This window comes from Neltuma alba, unplaced genomic scaffold (assembly GCF_004799145.2).
Source record: "Neltuma alba isolate B1F8T4 unplaced genomic scaffold, ASM479914v2 tig00002907_pilon, whole genome shotgun sequence".
NCBI lineage: Eukaryota > Viridiplantae > Streptophyta > Magnoliopsida > Fabales > Fabaceae > Neltuma > Neltuma alba.
Genome location: NW_021633066.1, coordinates 395,505 through 415,789, shown reverse-complemented (window position 1 = coordinate 415,789; position 20,285 = coordinate 395,505). Strand labels below are relative to the sequence as shown.

The following is a 20,285-nucleotide window of genomic DNA, read 5'->3' as shown; positions in this document are numbered from 1 at the left end:
CTTGGTATTTGCTTGCATGTATGACATGTTTCTATATTATATGATTTTATGAACTCATGTGTTGTGATTGTGAATGTGTTTGAAATATGCCATAGGCCTATATGTCTTATGATAAATGCATGATGATTTCCAAACATGTCATTATGTTATAAAAGTGTTATATTGCAAGCATGTTTAAAATGTCAAGCTTGCCATGTATGTTTGGGTGGTTATAGATAATGATTGCATGAAGGAGAGCATGAGGAGGAAGGAGAAGAAAGTGAAAAATTATTCATGTTGATGAATGAAGCTATTAGTTAATGTAAGGTTCTCCTAATGTGTAAATTATGTATAAGAATGCCAACATGTGATGTATTGGTTTAGAACATTTATGGCATGACTGGAAATGTATAAAAATGAATACGAAAGAATAAAGCCAAGCTATGCATGCCAAAACAATAAAAAGAATTAAAGCGAGAATTATCTAACAGATAAAACATAGGTTCTAGAGCAGTCAGCTTCCAACTCTAGTTTGACCCATCATATGTATGAGTTAAGCCATGAAATTTGGCATAGTTAAGATACACATGCTAAACTTTAAAACAAGTGGTAGATCACCTAAAATGGATGTGTGTATGAAGACTTGTGCTTGGGCAAAGTCAAGGCTAAGAAACTAGAACGTATAGTTTTGACCAAATGAACAGTAAAGTTTAATGAATAAACTGTACGAAATAGGCAATGATAAGTCTAGTTTCATATTTTTCTCCCGTAGAGAATTGAAAGATATTTCTGTAAAATTTTAGAACACCTCAATACAATGTTTATAGACTTAGTTATGAATTTTTCAAACTTAAATTAAAAATCTGGAATTTAACCAGTGAACAGTAACCTGAGAACCAATTGTAAACTTCAATCTACGGGCTTGATTCGTGAAGCGCTTGAACCGTAACACTTCCAAACATGTACTCTAAGGGGTTAAAGAAAGGATGTTTCATTTCTTTCGGTAACATTTGTTTAACAAGCGAAAGCAATTATGTGAAGCTTGTATCACTCCGCCCATTTCTTGCTTTCAAGTTATGTAGTTTCAAAACTACAAACAATTTTGTGAAATTAGTACAACATTCATATAAAGGTGTCTCAGCATCATACTTCAACCTCTCAAACATTTTAGGACAATCCTCAAATTCCCATTCAATCATGTTGGCCATATCCTCAAGACGATCAGCTTTATATGTAATTCTGTCAAAATTAGATGATTAACAGCTTTCATTATGCCCTCGACTACTATTACTCATATCTCTTGTCTTTCCATGCTTTGTCTAGCACTTATAACTTTGATCGATTCTATTAATAATTAAGTGACTCTCACAAACAGATGGCAAAACCCACCTTAGAAGGCAACACCTAAGACAAGGGAAAATAATCCTACTATGACCATCGGCGTGCTTAACCCCAAACTTAATAAAATCTTCTACCCCATCCCAATATTCCTTTGATAGATGATTAACGAACATCTATTCCTTGTCCATGGTTCCCAACTAAGATTAATCATATAGAGAAAAATGTGATCAGCGACTCAAAGATATTGTGAGAATTAAACAAGAATAGGAAGTCAACGCGTGAGACACTATTGATCACATTTATCCCTCTTTAATTCTACCTGTGAACAACTAGAATTACTAGTTGTTAACAATTAGTAATTCAACAAAAATTCATGTTGACTTTAATTTGAAAAAAAAAAAATTTACTACTACTAATGTGCTATCCCATTTAAAGAAAATTTGGCTGTATAACGGCTTAAAATTGAGCATTTCCTAAGCTTTATGCCCTTTATTTAACTTTAAATAAAGTATTAAACAGCAAACCAGCAGCAAGACAATTTCAATACTAACATTCAAATTAACTAATATTCAATAATTTGGAAAAACATAAAACATTGGACCCTTAAGTCAATTTCAATTACAAAACCAAAGGATATATGGCAAAAACAAAAAACATATGACCCAAAGACTTCTTTTTTGCACCAATCATTATTAAATCCTCACATATGACCAGCAAGGTATTTTCAATCTAACTAGCTATACTTTTAAGTACTTACAAATAGTAAGTCCTCTACAGAACCCACATTAAGCTTCCACAAACTAGAAATAAACAACACTTTCAAATATAACAGAAATCAAAAGCCTTAAATGTAGAGTAATAATCTCATTCAATCCATAAACCAACAACCTATGCGAGTTGAAAAAACTCACTTCTGGATAAACATAATTTTTTTTTCAATTTATTATCCTATGATCACAAGATGAAAACTAAAAGCAACAGAGTAGCAAAGCACTAAATGCAACTTAGCTTTGAAAAAGAAATGCTAATCGATCAACCTGAAGCAATAAAATCCACAAGTTGTATCAGAAAAAATGTAACAAGGCAGAAGGAACCACGAAATCATATTAGGATTTTAAATAAGAACACGACCAACCTGAAGCAATAAAATTTGGAGAGGACACTATGAACAAAACCTGATAATGCTCACTAATTGCAAAAGAGAAGAAACGGACCACATAACTGTTAGAAACAATCTCACCCAAGAGGGGGGTGAATTGGGTGAGTTACAAAAATTTAAAACTAAAAGCGTGCAAGTATTGAATAAAAACAGAGAGTCAGAGTAAGGAGAATTTTAACCACAGAGAGGAGACACAAGATTTATACTGGTTCGGTCTAATCCACGTGACCTACTTCCAGTCCCCAGAACACCTCTGAGTATTTCACTATCTTCCAAGATCGACAGGGCTCTTGGTGCCTCGGTACAGTAATTGAATCGCTCAATCACTCCCCCTTACTCCCGTAAGGATACAACCCCTCTCAAGAGTCCACACTCTTGAGTGTCTCTCAAGTTTTTAATAAGAGTAGTGAATGGCTCTCTTACAGAGTGAATTCAATGATAAACACTGATGCTCAGTAGTAAAGTGAAAAACAGAGTATTGAATGTGTAACTAAATAATCGCAGGTGGTAGTTCAGGTATTCAATTCCTTCATTAATGCCTCTTCGCGCCTTTTATAGTTGATATCGTTAAATAGCCGTTAGACGGAAGGGCTTCTAGCCGTTGTGACTTCGTTTGCGTGTTTCACTGGTTTTAACAACTCCGCCATTAATGCGTCTGAGTTTCTGACACTGTAGGTCGCAGTCTACGTAATCCCGTTGAAGAGCCGTTGCACTCGTTTTCATTAATCTGCATATTTCAAACTTAGAACAAGTGAGAGTTTTGTGGTGAGTGCTTTAATCTTGAATACAGAAAGAAAGCTAATCTATCATTCAAGGATTTGTGCCGAAATCATTTATCAGTAAGAAGAACAAAATGTCATTCTGGTTTAGTTTGATCGAAAAAGTGATCGATTACTTGATGATAGATCAAGTTATCGATAACCAGAATGAAGACTTTTCGAAGTAGATCACTAAAATTATCGATCAAGTGTTGGATCATTGACTTTAAGAATTATCATAGAAAGAGGAAATTATTGCATGATCGAATAAGTGATCGATCACATAATTGATCGAACAGATTATCGATAATTTAAATGTTATTGAAATGAAGCTTCAGTCATTGATGATCGAACATCTTATCGATAAATATATAATGCATAATGTTATCGATAAACCATGGGTATGTATATATTCAATGAAGAACACAGGCTATCTGAAAAGATCGAACATTTAATCGAACAATGAATATTCGAACAAATGATCGAATAAATTATGAAGAGAAGATTAATCCTTTAAGGCAAGGAAACTGGTTATCGATCACCTTTTGTGAAAACATGATTTTCATGGAATTGGATGATCGATCATATTATCGAAAAACCAGTGATCGATAACTTGATCGAACATTCGTTCACCATAACTTAATGCGAATATGTCAATTCTTAGACTCTTTATCGATCACGTTATGTGAAAACTTTTGTTGAGCAAATAAGTTAAAGTTATCGATAATGTTATCGATAATTTAGCTTTAGCAAAATTGAGTAAGAGTAGATAAGGACATTGATTATCGATCATGTGATCGATAATTTTGTGATCAATAAAGTTATCGATCTATCAGTGAATTTGATCACCTGCATTCAGAGAGTTAGAGCATAAAGTTCGAGCACGTAATCGATAAATAGATGATCGAAAATATGATCGATAAACTTGTAACAGAACTAATGTGCAGAACAAGTAGAGAGTGTTACCTTTTATCGAAGTCGTTATTGATGACTGATTTATCGATAACTTGATCGATAAATACACTTCAGATTTGGGTCTCTTATCAGTAACTCGATTGTTTACCTGATATTATCGATCAGCTTATCGATAATTTCCCAAAGTCTTATGTGATATTTACGCTAGCGATTACCGATCACTTTATCGATAATTTATTCATCGAATAGTTCTTCGATCAAAAAGACTACTATAGACCCGATTTATACTTGATCATTTATCTGAAACCTTAGCGATAACTGATTGCTCGATCAGTTGATCGATCAAAATACTTAACCCTGAAATTCTGACTTGTTATCATCAAAACTATAATCCTAACAATAACATGACAATGATGGAGGAGGAACCACAAAAAACAATAGGGAAAGATCAAAAATGATATGGGGATGGTAGATTAGAGTATTGGGAGGTCTAGGCAAAGCATACGAAAGAGAAGGGTGCCTGAAATTTTAAACCAAGTTCAAGTGAAATGAAATAGATTAGGGATTTTAAAACACAATACTTGATGATTTTATCCATAAACCGTTAAATATTGATTTTGAATATTTGACAGTTATATTGAAAAACCATCAATTATTACTAAACTTGATGGTTTTCAAAGGAACCGTCAAATATTTAAAGAAATACTTGACAATTCTTTTGAAAATCGTCAAAAGAATACTTGATGGTTCCATGTAAAATCGTCAAGTTTTGTTCGGGCAAATTCTGTCTCACCTTTTCTGACAGTTTTTACTATAACCGTCAAGTATCTGGCGTCAAGTATTTGTAATTCGATAGTAATATTAAAGTTTTATGCAAAAAGTTATGCCTATCTAAAGTTAAGATAAATTTTGAAAAATTAGAAAATAACCAAATGAACAGTAATATTTTGGTTTAAAACTGAAACCGAATGGTGAGGTAACAAGAACAATGAGTGTTTTTCTCACCCACACAATTAATAGAGTTTTAAATGGAACTTGGAACTACTATGTTTTGATTTTTCTGTAATTAGTTATGATTTTTTAAAATTTGTCAAATTTCTAAAGGTTGTTGTGAATAAAAACCCAAGATTAAAATTTTTGAAAACTTGATTTCTAATCTTGTAGCTAACAAATATGGTTCTAAATACTTCCATTTGATGTGCTATTAGATGCAAAAATAAGGTGTTACTTATTAAGTGACGCTTATAATCATATAAATATGTAGAATTCGCTTTCTGAAAGGTGCTCACGTCTTCAAGTCTCTCTTTTTTCATCTTCAAAAAAAATTACAACTAAATATCCTATTCTATTATATATCTTCCGCGTCTTCCCCTTTCGTTTTGAACATGCGAGAAAATTATGACTCAAGACCCCTTCTCTTCCATTATTGTCTCATAAGCTCCTCTCTCTTCCCCAATGCTTGGCATGAGAGAATTGGAAGAAAAAGGAAGGATTAAAAAAATTAGAGAAACAGTGTTATAAAATTTTAATTAAAAAAAGATGTAAGATGAAATAGTAAAAAAAATTAGTTAAAAAACTTTTAATCTCACTTCCTTTCTATCCATTTCTCTCATACCAATCAGACACTTAGTCTATTTATAAAATTATGATTAAGGCCATGCTATGGATCGCTGCTCTGCTCATCTACCGTTTCCTTCCAATCTTGGGTTTCTAAGGAGTGGGCAAATTAATTTGTTGGTACCTAATTTTTCGTCAAGTTTTGAATGAAGGTAAAAAAGAAATCAAGTTTTGAATTATATCCCTATATTTTTTTTAATGCAATTCTTATTATTTGCTTAATTTTGGTGCTAGTCCTTCTGCTGTAACGCTATTACTTTGGATGATGTGTGCATGACCATCTCCTCCCTCAGCTTCTTTCTCCCCCCAGGGATGATGTGTGCATGACTACCTCCTTCCTCAGCTTCCTCCCCCCCCCCCCCCCAAAAAAAAAAAAAACCTTGGACTCAGTCTTCAAAGTCAACATACCGTCATCTCTCGACCTTCCATCATTACACATTGGTCATACAAAGGCTCCATCAGCCTCAAAAGTCATGTTACCTTATTTAGTAGTTTATTGAAACATGACTAATTTCTTAAATGGTTAAACTATAGAATCTGAATTGTATTAAGTTAAAATTTAGAAACTGAATTATAATTGAGTTAAAAACATAAAAACTTAGTTGCACTAAATTAATTAAAATATACAAATTGAGTTTAGAGCTGATAAAATAGATTGATAGTGCAGGCTGAAGTAACCCACATGCTAGGGATTGGAGCTCACCAACCCACCTATATTTTTTCCAAAAAAAAAAAAACATCTTTTCTAGAGACTCAAGCGAAGACATGGCCTTTTTATTGGGAAAAAAAATTTCACATTAAAAGTTGATTAATTGGGCTTTGGTTTATGGGCTAGTTTTTCTGGTGTGGGTTGGGCTTCAACTCAAGTAGGATGAGGTTTTGCAATTTTAAAGGTTGGGTGGCTCATGTGAAATAAAAAAAAACAAGATAGCCCACTAACACATGGGTTAGCCTGTGATGGTACAGATAGAAGGCAGTATGGGTTGAAGTAACCCATCTGGTTGGCAGTCTGTCATTTTTAGCAGGATGACCGGACGGGCCCGTTAGCCCAGCTCATATTACCATTTCTAGTTGAGTTACAATCGAGTTAAAATTTTATCAACTAAAAAACTAATTTAAAAGAAAAACTCTCTCATGAAGTTCTAAGGACAAATAAAAATGTTCCAAATTTCAAAAATGAATAATGCTAACCAATAGTGTAACACCCCAAATTTTCGGATTCAGAAAAAAGTACCAAAGACAATTTATTAAAATTATTTAAAGCCTAGGAAAATTTGGGGAAAACTATGGAACATTAATTTCAAGGGCTTAGAAATTTTATGGAAAGGTCTATTTCCCCAAAACTGGTTTAGATAATTTTAAAGTTAATTTTTAGGAGTTAAAAGGACCTATTTTCTTGAGAATTCAAGAAAAACAGTTAGAGGTTTCTAATTAACTAGAAAATTTTTGGGAAATTATTTTATAAGGTAAAAAATTTATTTGAGGCATAAAATCCTTAAAATGAATTAAGAATTTATTCATAGAATTAAGAGCTATTTTCTGGGAAAATTCAAGAAAAATAGTTATGAGTTGATTTTTGACTCAACACTTTTAGAGAAATTATTTTATGGGTCAAAGAAGATAATGGAGAAGGAAAATACAAACAAAACATTATGGGAAAAATTCTGGATTCATTCTTTAATTTAAGGGGGGAAAAATAATAGAGGAAGGACGAAAGTGAAAACAAAGAAGACTTAGAAGGGCAAAATGGTTCTTTCCTCACCCACATAAGCTGCCGTCATGCCTTCTCCCTTCTCATTTGTCATCTGCAAACGGAGGAGAAATCAGAGAGAGACGGAGAGAAAACGTGGGAGCAGAGAGAAGGGCGTTGCCAGCGAAGTGGTGATCGGAGGGGAGAAGTTCACATGCAATAGTGTTTTCTGACTGAGGTAAGACTGATTAACACTCTCCTACCCTTTTTTCTTTTGTTTTGCACATCATGGAGGAGATTATGATAGATTAAAATCTAAGTTGTTAAAGAAAGCTATGAACCGAAACAAATAGTGGATGGAAGATGTAGTTGGAAGCTTCAACGAGTGAAATGTAGTGATGCATTTGTTTGTTTCACCCCTGTTCATGGCTGCCGAAACAGAGCTTGTGCATTCTGGTTTATGGGATGCCCATCAGGTTTAGTGCGAGAGAAGTTTTAAGAATCAAGTTGCTGAAATTTAAAAGGGAAGAAGGAAGTTATACACACACACACACACATATGGTGTGAATGGCGTCTGATATATAGAAATAAGGAAGAAAGGAAACTGTTTCATTTTCTTCAAAATTTAATTGCTAATTGAAACTAGAGGATTTACTTAGTTTTTATGTGGATAAGTAATGGTCTAAGAAATGGTGTTAGATCATTTTTTTTTTCCTTCTGCTAGCCGAGATTATAAATGAGATTATCATTTTGATGCTAAATTTGAAATGGGTCAGCTATTGTACTTCAATCTGAAATTTTCTGTCCAGATTCACTTTAAAGGATTATATGGGATTAGAAAATACAAGAATGGTAGTAAATTGACCATGAAATTTCAGATTTTAAATATACTACGCAGGAAAATACTAGAAGGACTAAGGAAGAATTAACGTTTGAAGCTTTGAAAAGAAACAAGAATTCACATAGATTAGATTGACGAAATTGCTTCTGACATTGATTATGCCAAGGTAATTTTATATATATATGGATTAGATTGTGAGGATTAAGAGGGAAAGACATTTCAAGTGTCTCTGTGTAATATGTAAAAATAATGACTTTGCTCTTGATGACCAACCATTTAACAAGGGTAGAGCTTAAAGAGAGTTTGAGATTTAAGAGAAGTTGTTTAAGTTATAAGTCATAAACGGATCAAGTATTAGCCTATCTTTATATATATATATATGTATGTATGTATGTATGTATGTATCATATAGGATTTGAAATTTGCCCGAGCCCATTAAGGAGACAAACAAGAAAGGACTCTAGAGAAGGAAAATTGGAGGAAAGGTCAACAGGTAGTAACACTTTTTCTCATATACTTATGCAATTGTTCTGCATGTTTGTTTGTGCCATAGTGCTTATATTCCTTAATGAATATATAGAGGTGTTGACTATGGGAGCTATGTGCTCGACTATGAACAATGGTTTTGATTACGAGAACTTTGTACTCAATTATCAATGATAGTTTTGATTACCAAAGTTATGTGCTTGATTATAAATGGTGCTTTTGATTATGGGAGATGTGTACTCGATTATGAATGATAGTTTTGATTACCGAAGCTACGTTCTCTATTATGAATTGTGGTTTTGATTATGAGAGATGTGTACTTAATTATGAATGATGGTTTTGATTACCAGAGCTATGTGCTTGATTATGAATAGTGGTTTTGACTATGGGAGTTGTGTGCTCGATTATGAGTAGTGGTTTGACTATAGGAGTTGTGTGCTCAACTATAAACAATGGAAACTCGCAATCTGTGTGGATACTGGAACTGTGTTCCCTTGAACTCATATTTTGTGTGAATACTGGATTTGAAACTCGTATTCTGTGTGAATACCGGAACTGTGTGTTCCCTGGAGCTCGTATTCTGTGTGAATACCAGAACTGTGTGTTCTTTGAAATTCGTATTCTGTGTGAATACCAAAACAATGTGTTCCCTGGAGCTCATATTCTGTGTGACTACTGGAATTATGTGATCCCTCAAACTCCTATTCTGTGTGAGTACTAGAACTGGGTGATCCATGATGAACTGTATATACTATGTGAACCTTACTAGTTATGTTGATCTACTAAGTGCTTATTATATGGCTTGTTTTGCATGCTTTGTGAACTTGTATATGTGTATGATAGACTGTTGTTGCTATTGAGATTCTTAGAATTTCACCCCTTTCCTTCCATGACATACAGCAAAGACAAGTGGTTCGAAGGGCAAGAGTGTAGTGATTGCAAGGAATTGAGAAGGTTGAAACAAGAAGTTATTAGTATTGTTGGTCGCTTTATACTTTTGCAATTTGAACTTATAATTTTGATTAGCCAACTATGGCTACCACTTTGTGTATATAAACATGTAGGTATGAAATTATATGAAATTTTTGGAATGTAAATTCCTCTATAAATAGGACACTGTGGCTCTTGCAGTGAACAAAATGCCTTCTGCTTTAATGGCTGTGTGGTGGTTGGTTAGCAATATTATTCACTTGCTATATTATCGAACCTTGTATAATGGGAAGTTCCAAGAGAAAAAAATTTCCTGCAAGAGTATTATATTTCCAGGTCGTAATTTCTCCTTATTGACATAGAAAATTAAGGTGTTACAAATAGTTTTAAAGTATAAACCTTAACATATCTTCTAAAATCTAAATTTTGATTAAAAATATATCTTTGTATTTTTGGCTGAAAAAATACATATTTCCGGCCAAAAAAAATATATTTTTCTTAATCCTCATCTACATCAGCCAAAAACAAAATATTTCAATGGGCTATTTTTGAAAAGTAATACTAATTTTTGACTAATTTGATGACTTTAATTATTTTCTTTAATCTTGAGGTAGTAGATAATAATGTTTATCTATATTTAAGATCGAATAATCGAAATCGTCTACGAGAGGCAAGTGATAAGAATGTAAAGTACAGTATGTGATACCAATAATCGAGTCCGCACCATAAATACATACGTAGGACTGGTTATTGAGAATTCTAAATTTTTAAATTCTCCTTCCAGTTCAAAATATAAGCTAAATTTTGTTAAAAAGGTTTGTGTTTTTTTATAAGATAACATTCACTTTTATTTAAGTATTTAATAAGTCTTTTCCAATTTTATCCCTATACATTTCTTTCCTTTTTTATTCATTTATTGTATATTTTAATTATTTCTTTATCAATAAGGGCATATTTGGAAAAAAAATACATGGTTATATATTTATTGTTTCAAACTAATTTTAACTAGTCTCTTGATAAACATAAATAGATAAAGTTTAATTTATATTTTGAATCGGAAGGAATAGTTGACGGTGAAAAAAAAGGACCAGAAAAGGAGTTGAAGCTACTGTGCATTTTGGGGATAAGATTATGTTAAAAAAAAAAAAGGGGGGGGGAACAGATCATACAGGCTAGCTCGAGCTCAAGCCTCTTTTTGTTTTTGGACTTGTTAAAGTTGGACTCAAAAACCATTTTAAGCTCGAAAACCCTATTTTCAGGCCCCAATCTTATAAAAAGGGCGTATTAAGATAGACTGATAGGTACTGACTCGCACTGTTCTACTTGCGATACTGACCCCAATTTGGCTTTTTAACTTCCATTTCCACTTTCTCTAACATTTGCATTGGTGGGAACTTCATGATTCCATATTCAACGATTGCGGTGCCAATCTCAATGTCAATGAGTATAAAATTCACGGACCGGGGTGCTAGGAGCAAAAATGCTGTAGAATACGTGTCGGGACTGTTCACTGAATGATTAGCATGGTTAAACTTAATGAATATAAGTTTTATTTTTTTTAATCCAAGGCGGGCAGCGAATTTGATTTACCAATCGTTGGGCAACAAGCTTTATTTCGTTTTCGCTCCCACTCTAAAAGCAGCGGCCAAGGAAATGGCTTGTCCAAAGCCCAATTGGCAAAGCTAACTTTTGGTATGGGAAAGAAGGATGAATTAACAGTCCTCCTAACAATCTTGCTTTCCACAAACTAAATACAACAATTCTCTAACCAATTCTGAAAATCTGTAGCCCACTGAGAAACCTATGTTTTTACATACATCTTTCTATATTTTTGGTGGGGTTTTGTCATTATTATTGGACTTTAATGACATCATTTGAGTATAATTCACATTAGAGTGCTTTAACTTGAATTAGTACACAATATAGATAAAATTGTCATAATTGTGATTAATCAATTTTTAAGGACAATTAATACTACCTTATTCTTGAATTGTGGTTGCAGGCTTTTAGTAGATTTTTAAAAAAAAAAACAGAGAAGAAAAACATATCTAAAAATTTTTTTAAAAAAAATAGTAAAAAAGTGTTTTTCTCCTACCTGAAAAATTTCAAATTAAATCATCATCTTCGTGAAAGGAGGGAGGACGCGAGAAGCAGAGTTGACGGCGCACACACAAAAACACGCGAATGCAGGCGAGCAGACACAGAGCGAACCAGAGGCAAGCAGGAGGATCAGTGGAGTCGACGGCGAGAGGAGAATCACCTGTCATCGTTCTCGTCTTCATCTTCTTCTTCTCCTCCATCTGGAGTCAACAGTAGGCGACGGCAAGAGCGAAAGAGACGAACAGAACCAGAGGGAGAGAAGCAGAGGCCAACGGCGTGAAGAGGACAGGGGAGCTCAACGGGAATTCTTCCTTTCCGGAGGATCATCATCACCACCGTCTTCTTCACTGCCATGGCCGACGGTATAAGGGAGCTGATTGAAGTAGATTCTGAAATTATGTATGGCTAGAGCTTCATAATTTTCTAATTCAACAACAATGGCGGGGGCTTGGATATTAAAGGGGAGTTTTAGTTACTTTAATTTTGTGTCTAATAGTTGTTTGGTCTTAGGGTAGTTATTCTGATTATTAAAAAATTTGTATTGTTTAATCTGATTATATTTGGATATTATTGATGCTGAATTACTGTTTAGCATTTGACATTAGGCTGTTTATAGTTTTAATTTCAATTATAATGCTATGGTTATGACATTTGCATTGATTTTGGAGTTAATATATTGTGATTTTCTGAGATAGGTTGGAATCTTATATCATATTATTTTTTAATAGCTTTAATTCTGTTGTTTTGGATTTAAGAGTTTTAATTAAGCATTGGTCTTTAGCGTCCTTAATTCCATTTTATTATTCTAGTTGCAGTTAGTAAGTTGGGGTTTTGAAAAATATTTTGTGACAATTCGAAGTGGCTCAATTGTTGGATTAAAAGCTTAATTATAATTTTTAACTTATTGTTTTAACTCCCATATCTGTTGAAGTAAGGATTACTTGCGTTGTTAAATTGGACGATTGATTATTATTATTATTTACTTGCGTGTTTATTTTCATTTCTTTCATCTTCATTCATTTTAATCATTTTTATATAAAAAAATTAAAAAAAAAGTATTTTAATTTCAATTTACTTCATGACATTTAGTTAGCAATTCATAAAAATCAAAAATCCTTTTTATAGTTTAGATTGCTTGCATTTATTCACTAGGGTTTAATTTTGTTTTTGACTCTTCAAAGTAAATACAACCCGGATTATGCACTATATTGCATTAATTTGGTTAATTTTTGGAGTAATCCTAAAGTGACAAATTAAAGGCATTATTTCATCCACATCTACATGCTATAAACTAGCGAAGAAACAACATGCATTAGCCATTTAGCAAATTTATTTGTATCCTCAAGTTGTGTGGTTCTTTACTTTGTTTCATTGTCTATCTGCTGGGCTTTTCTTGGTGCTGCTGGTTTAATAAGAAGGAATTATTTGTCATACTCTCTTTTATCCACTTTATTATGGACAACTGTTTTTGCTACATTTTTTTTTTCTTGCCTTGCTTGTTCATGCCCCTAAAATCCTTTTCATCTACTACCTTTTATTCTTCTGATTCTACGTTTCTCCTCAAAATTCTGGAATATAGACTATTCTATTTAGGGAGAATTACTTCCAAGAAAGAAAAATAATTACAAAACAAGTCCTAGAAGTTGTTATTTTCTACTCTGAAACTTGTCATTACAGGTTGCTTAGGTTGTTATTGAGATTTTTTAGTAATTATATTCCTTTATTGGGATCTCATTATAATTCTCCCTTCTATTTTTTGTCTTTTTATGACACTACTCATATGGTGATTGCAAGATTTTAGAATCTACCAGCTCATAACACATGCTACCAAACTGCAAAATATGATTTTACAACTAATGCACAACTATAAATATACAACAAGGTTTCTTGTTCACTACAACGTTAGTGTTCCTAAAGCATATCCACATTAGAATATTAAACCAAAAAAAAAAAAACAAAAGAAAACCAAATGAAATTAAAATGTTGGAGGTTGATATGTCAGCACAGGCATCTTCTTTGGAAGATTAGGTAAAGATGCTTCAAAATTCAGCACCTGAATCACTTGCCTAATAGAAGGCCTGGACGAGGAATCTGGATGAGCACACCAAATGCCTAGAATGACTAATTGTTGCATTTGCTGCTCACCAAACGCTCCACGTAATTTTGGGTCTGCTACTTCAATGAACTTTCCCATTCCGTAGAGCTCCTAAGCCCACTCCACAACTGTTGTTTCATTCTCATCATTTAGGTCAATGGGTTTTCTTCCTCTAGCAATCTCTAACGCAACAACTCTAAAACTGTAAACATCATTTTCCTTACCAGCCTTGCCTCTAGTGAAATATTCAGGGGCAATATAGCCCCGGGTCCCAGCTATAAATGTGGTTTGTGACATGTTCTCATGTTCTATTAGCGTGGCTAAGCCAAAATCACCCAGCTTAGCATTGAAGCCTAAGTCTAACGTGATGTTACTTGTTTTAATGTCTCTGTGAAGCGCACATTCTTCATGCAGGTATAATAATGCTGAAGCCAAATCTGGAGTGATCTTATACCTCACTTGCCATGTCAATAACCTCTTTCCATGATATAAATGTGAATCTAAGCTACCATTCGGCATATATTCATATATAAGCAGGAAATCTCCCCTCTTGTGGCACCAACCGAAGAGTTGTACCAGATTCCTATGCCTTAGTTGGCCAATGATCTGCTGAGAAGTTATCGCAAGAAACCTTTGTAAACTCCACCAGAACCACCATTCCCACGCTTGTTTTCTTCTGAGAAGTTACTTGTCCCAAGCTTGTTTTCTTCTGAGAAGTTATTTGTTGCAGTTACCAACTCATCATGGCAAAACTTCTTAGGGCCACTGCACTTTTGGAATTCATCATTCATGTTCAGATCACAAATTAAGTCTTCTTCATTCCCTTGTCTTTTTATGGTCAATAACTATTCCTTTTCTCCAGTTTTTCGACACTTCCTAAGCAAGATATAAATCAATCCTAAGGAACTCACAGCCATACATAAACCAACTTCCAGATATTTCCTTGCCAGTTTAGGGCTGGTTGTTGTATTTGGCGTTATTGCTGGTATATTTCTACGATGATCAAAACTTGAATGAAATGACCAAGACCTCAAGTTAAGGTTCTGTAACGCATCTTCAGTTGCAGCTGAAAAGCCAACAATAACCGACTATGGTAAGAAGTTTCTTAGATTAACTTTATGAGAAATATACTGTGTTGTAGGGCATAACGATTATCACGCTGTGCACAACAAACACCTAAACGGAGAGTAGCTGATTTATACTCAATAATACAGTCATGGTAATCTCTACATAACCAATGTGCAAGATTGTTAGAGTTCACTGAGCTTAAATTCATACCCATATGTGCATAATTGGGGTCCCCTGAGTTTTTGTAAATGTCAAACTCCACTGCCATAAAAAAATGTTTAGCTGAGTTCAATACTTGGTCACCATCCACAAGACCAAGACCACCTGGTTCTTTGATTTCCTTTGAAACCGGGAAATTTGGGTTTGCTAAGAAGAAAGCCATATATACCATCTCCAGGTTGACTAAGAGATTCTCTATACAATATGAAGGAGAATTTGGTGGTGAAACTAGTGATGTTTCATGAGGTGTTATTCCAGAGATGTAACCGTTGGAAACTTGTGATTCCTGTTGTGCTGTAACCTTGGAAGCCTTTGTTTACAGAATCCACACCGATTTTGATTTTAGAATCTTCAACATAAGCTTCTCCATTCAGTTTCACAACTCCTTTCTTAAAGCCATGGTAATCAAATGATAATGCATGCGCAGTAACTGGAGGAGGGATTGCAAGGGGCAAGAAAATGGCTCTTATTGTGTAAAAGAGGAGAGCAAGAATCAGCCCAGCAGCCATATTTCGGAAAAGTTTTGAGCTGAAGCCTAAAAGGATTCTTTTTTTTTTAATTTTATTTTTATTAAACAAGAGTATCATCTTATTAGAAGCATGTTCAAGGCACTATTAGCTACTAAATGTGAGCATATCTCTCTGTGAGGACTCGAATCATAATTCACCACGTTATGAGATGTTAGCTTCTTTTACTATATCCAACTCCCATTGGTTCACCCAAAAGATTCTATCATACAAACGAACTTACATTGTTTTTGTTAGTCTGTGAATTCCCGATGAACGACTCTACAATTGAAGTTGCTTCCGAAGGCACATCGTTTCATTCGAAGTTTTGGATTTGGTTTGACACGTACTGTTTCTTTCTTTACTTTTGAATGCCATTTGAGTTTCTTTCTATCTTGGGAGATCCTTCATAGCCCAGCGTTGTTGTAAACAACAAATCACAGGGGGTTTATCTTCAATAAGATCTGTTTCCATGTACTAGTCTGGCCTATTCTTGAAGGTGCCAGCCGCCTTATGGGTCGACTTCTTATTGAATATTATCCTACTTGTTCTCTCCTTGTTTGATAATAATTTTGATTATCTTATCTGTTAATTTTTCATTAAGCATTTTGTTAACCAGACTTTGGACTTTTGTGGTTGTCTTTACCAAATTTAAACTTCCCCGTTTTTTGGTTCCCGAAGGCTTTTTCCCTTTTTCATTTTTATTTTTGTTTTCTTTTTTAGCTGTATCCTTTTATACAACAGCTAGATATTTTCCATAATGTCGCCTTTTTGAATGAATTCATGATCTACAATCTAAAGTGATTAAATCTATTATTATGAAAATACTTTGTTGATAAGTAACGGAAGAAACAAATTAAAATAATTTTAGGTAAATAATATTTCATTCTTTTGCTGCAACATGCAATAATTGTGCCGGCTTAATGTTCCTTTTCCTTTCTTCTACCTCAAATCTCCCAATTTGATGGAAGCCACCCTACACACAAGGTAACCAATAAGTTAATATGATATTACCTCCAATACTTAATATAAGAGCTAGTTAACTAATTTGAGTAAATTAAAAAAAATTAGTTTAGTTATTTGTAATAAATAGGTGTTATCTTTCCTAAAATATTCTTGTCAATCAAGTGTATTATTTAGAACTACCATTACTATAAAAACTATTTTAGGGAAAAAAATAGGTAAATGTAAGAGATAAAGTAGATTGGAGTATTTTATTTAAGATCAAAATAAAATTCAAACTAGCTCTTATATTAAATACCGGATGTAGTACTATGTAATCCAAAAAGCCTTAAGTCAACCCTTTAAAATCAAGTTGATTTTCAATGTCCCACGTCAATTCATGTACTCCCTCTGTTCCTTATTATAAGAGACATTTGATGTTTATAGCATGTTTCTATATATAAGAGACACTTAAAAGTTGTCTCTATTTTTTTGTATTGATTTCCTATTTTACCCCTATTTATTTTGTGTCCAACTCATACTCTCTCTCCCTCCCACTTCTCTTTCTTTTAATAATTTAATTATTCTCTCTCATACTCTCTCTCCTTATTAATGGGGGCATTGTTGGAAAAAATATTATACTTTTTACACATTAATTGTCCTCAACTAACTTTAACTGTTTTTTTATCAACGTAATTTGGTTATTTGTCTCTTATAATAAGGAACGGAGGGAGTACTATGATGTCTTTAGATTCACCTAAACATTCTGTGGAAAATTAATCACTTTTGTGTTTAATGTTTCTCAAATTGTACTTTTGTATTCGTAGTGTTTGTATATAATATAAAAATTCTAAAAATTTGCATTGTGAGTTATGTAATAAATTTGTGAGATTAAAAAGATTTTTTTTTTCACATAGAGAATTACTCCCTTTTGCCTCTAATATGTGAGCTAATTGGAAGATTAAATTTAGTTTTAAATATAAAACACCGATCTACTTTGCTTCTTCATATTTGTTATTTTTCCTCAACTTAATTTAACTTATAAACTCATATATGATATAATGTTATACAAAATGTCAAAATTGCTATGATTAACTCATTGACTGACTTCATAATTCCATCCGCATTAATCAGGCATACAATGCTACGTTAATTTCTAGGTTTTGCTTGACCAAGTCCGGACTTCAAATATAATCAATGCATCAATATATCTATTTTTGTTAAATGAGAACAGTAAATCAATACAATTAATGTGCTGAGGTTGGAAAGAGAATGAAAATTAATATGATGCTAGAATTTAGAGTAGTTAGGTAATATTGGAAATCACTTAAATTTTATAACAAATTAATGTTTTTAACTATTTTATTAGCATGTGTGAATTATTTAGTTAGTGAATTCTTATAATAAGTACCAAAGGAAGTATATGCATGCATTTGATCCTACTTGTAAGTCACATGTTTCATCAAAAAAAATAAAATTTTAAACCTCATTAACCCTTCATAAAATTTAATATCTTTCCAACTTTACCCCTATTTAATATATATTTTGTTATAAAAGTGCAAAGTACATAACAATAATAATAAATGAAGGACAGACAATAACCTATTAATGTGAACAAGAAAAACTTTCTCCATTAGGGAGAATTAGTTGATTTTCTTGGGAATCATCGAGCCTTTGATTAATATATTGGTAATGGCACTAAGCTTTTGGAGAGAAAAGGCCAAAGGGGCAGTCCTCAGAAGCATCCTTTCGACAATATAAACATTAGCTTATATCCTCTCATAATTTGGAGAACCAACCAACATAAACGCCATATCCAAGAGCTGTATTTGCAGGTTAATTCATTTGAAACCTCATGATGACCACTCAAGGAAACGCAGACACCGCACTGCTGATGCCAAAGGGGAGGTAAATCCTTTCATTTAATCACATTTTCGATCTTCTTCTTCTGTGTGTGTGTATGTATCAAAATCAGTTAGGATTTCATCACCTTAGTGATCATTTGGAAAACAGTTAGGGGCTGAAAATGTGACTCCTCCATCATTCTTTGTAATTAATTTCTCAACTTCCCAAATTTCTTTTTTTTTTTCCCGTCTTTTTCTCCTGGTCGTTAGATTTTATATCAAATGAGTAGCATCAATTTGATATCTTATGAGCACAAAATTGTGTATTATTGAAATTGTTAAAAAAATTTCAAAGAAAAAAAAATTCTAAAATTGTGCAGTTTTTTTTTTTTTGAAGAATTGTTATAAAAAAAAAGAATCAAATTTACAACATTTTATATCCATAAAATATCAAAATGCATTCATTTTATATAAAATCTAATGATCAGAAAAAAAAATAAAAAGAAAATTAGAAACTTGGAATATTACGAAGCACATTAGAGAACATCAGAGGGAAACATATTTAAAGGCCCTAAACCCCCAATGATAGCCATGATTTAAAGTCTAAAATCACGTTGTAATTAATGCAAAATTTAATTAATGCCCCATCATAAAAGACGTAAGAATCTGACGGATTTGTGATTTCAATCTGGTCTTTCTTTGAGATTGTGCAGGCTAGAGGGCAAAGTGGCTCTTGTGACAGGAGCAGCAAGTGGAATAGGCGAAGCAACAGTGAGACTATTCGCAGAACATGGAGCCTTCGTTGTAGCAGCAGATATTCAAGACCAACTCGGCCATCAACTCGCGGCTTCCATACCCTCAAACTCAATCACTTACCATCACTGTGACGTAACAGACGAATCCCAGGTTGAAGAAACACTGAACTTCACTCTCCACAAACATGGAACCCTAGACATACTAGGTCCCTTCTCCGGCATCCTCGACCTCGACCTCCACGAATTCGACGCCACCATGGCTGTTAACGTCCGAGGCATGGCCGCAACGATCAAGCACGCTGCTCGTACTATGGTCCAAAACAACATACGAGGATCAATCATATGCACTACGAGCTTGGCTGCTTCCATTGGAGGATCTGGTCCTCATCCTTACACGACATCCAAGCATGCTCTCCTTGGACTGGTAAAGTCAGTGTGCAGCGAACTCGGTGCGCATGGGATTCGGGAACTGCATGTCGCCGGCAGGCGTAGCGATCCCGCTGGTCTGTTCGCTGTTTAATATGAAGCCTCATGAAGTTGAAGAAGCCATGTCTTCGAAGGCTAATCTTAAAGGGGTTGTGTTGAAGGGGAAGCATATTGCAGAGGCGGTTTTGTTTCTTGCTTCTGATGAATCTCTTTATATCAATGGGCACAACTTGGTGATTGATGGCGGCATCTCTGTGGTTAAAAATCTTTTCTCAAAAGATTAATTAATGCATTTATTTAGCAAATGGTTCGTTGAGAAGCATAATTATATAGAGCCAAGAATAATATCTTGTGTGAGTAATCCCAGCTTCTTCGTGTTTTTTTTTTTTTTGGCTACATATAGCTATTCTCTTATTGGAAGATCCTATTCGAAATACTGTTGAGCCCTAAATGAAGATAGTTTTCTATTCAAACTTTGATTTGTCACAATGTAAGAAAATGACCCTTTCTGCTATTCTGCTAAAGTTGTTGTGTTTGGTCTTCATTGTCACTATATATAGAAAAAGGAGCTACATATGCAAAAGAGATTTATATTTTTGGCTTACAATATTTGA

The 20,285-nt window shown here is 33.7% G+C and overlaps 2 pseudogenes; one reads left to right on the top strand and one right to left on the bottom strand.

Moving 5' to 3' along the window:
- Positions 1-13,791: 13,791 nt before the first annotated feature.
- On the bottom strand, positions 13,792-15,707 carry LOC114739759 (L-type lectin-domain containing receptor kinase IX.1-like; annotated as a pseudogene).
- A 2,833-nt stretch (positions 15,708-18,540) lies between these two features.
- LOC114739758 (short-chain dehydrogenase reductase 3b-like) lies at positions 18,541-19,955 on the top strand (annotated as a pseudogene).
- The last annotated feature ends 330 nt before the right edge of the window (positions 19,956-20,285 follow it).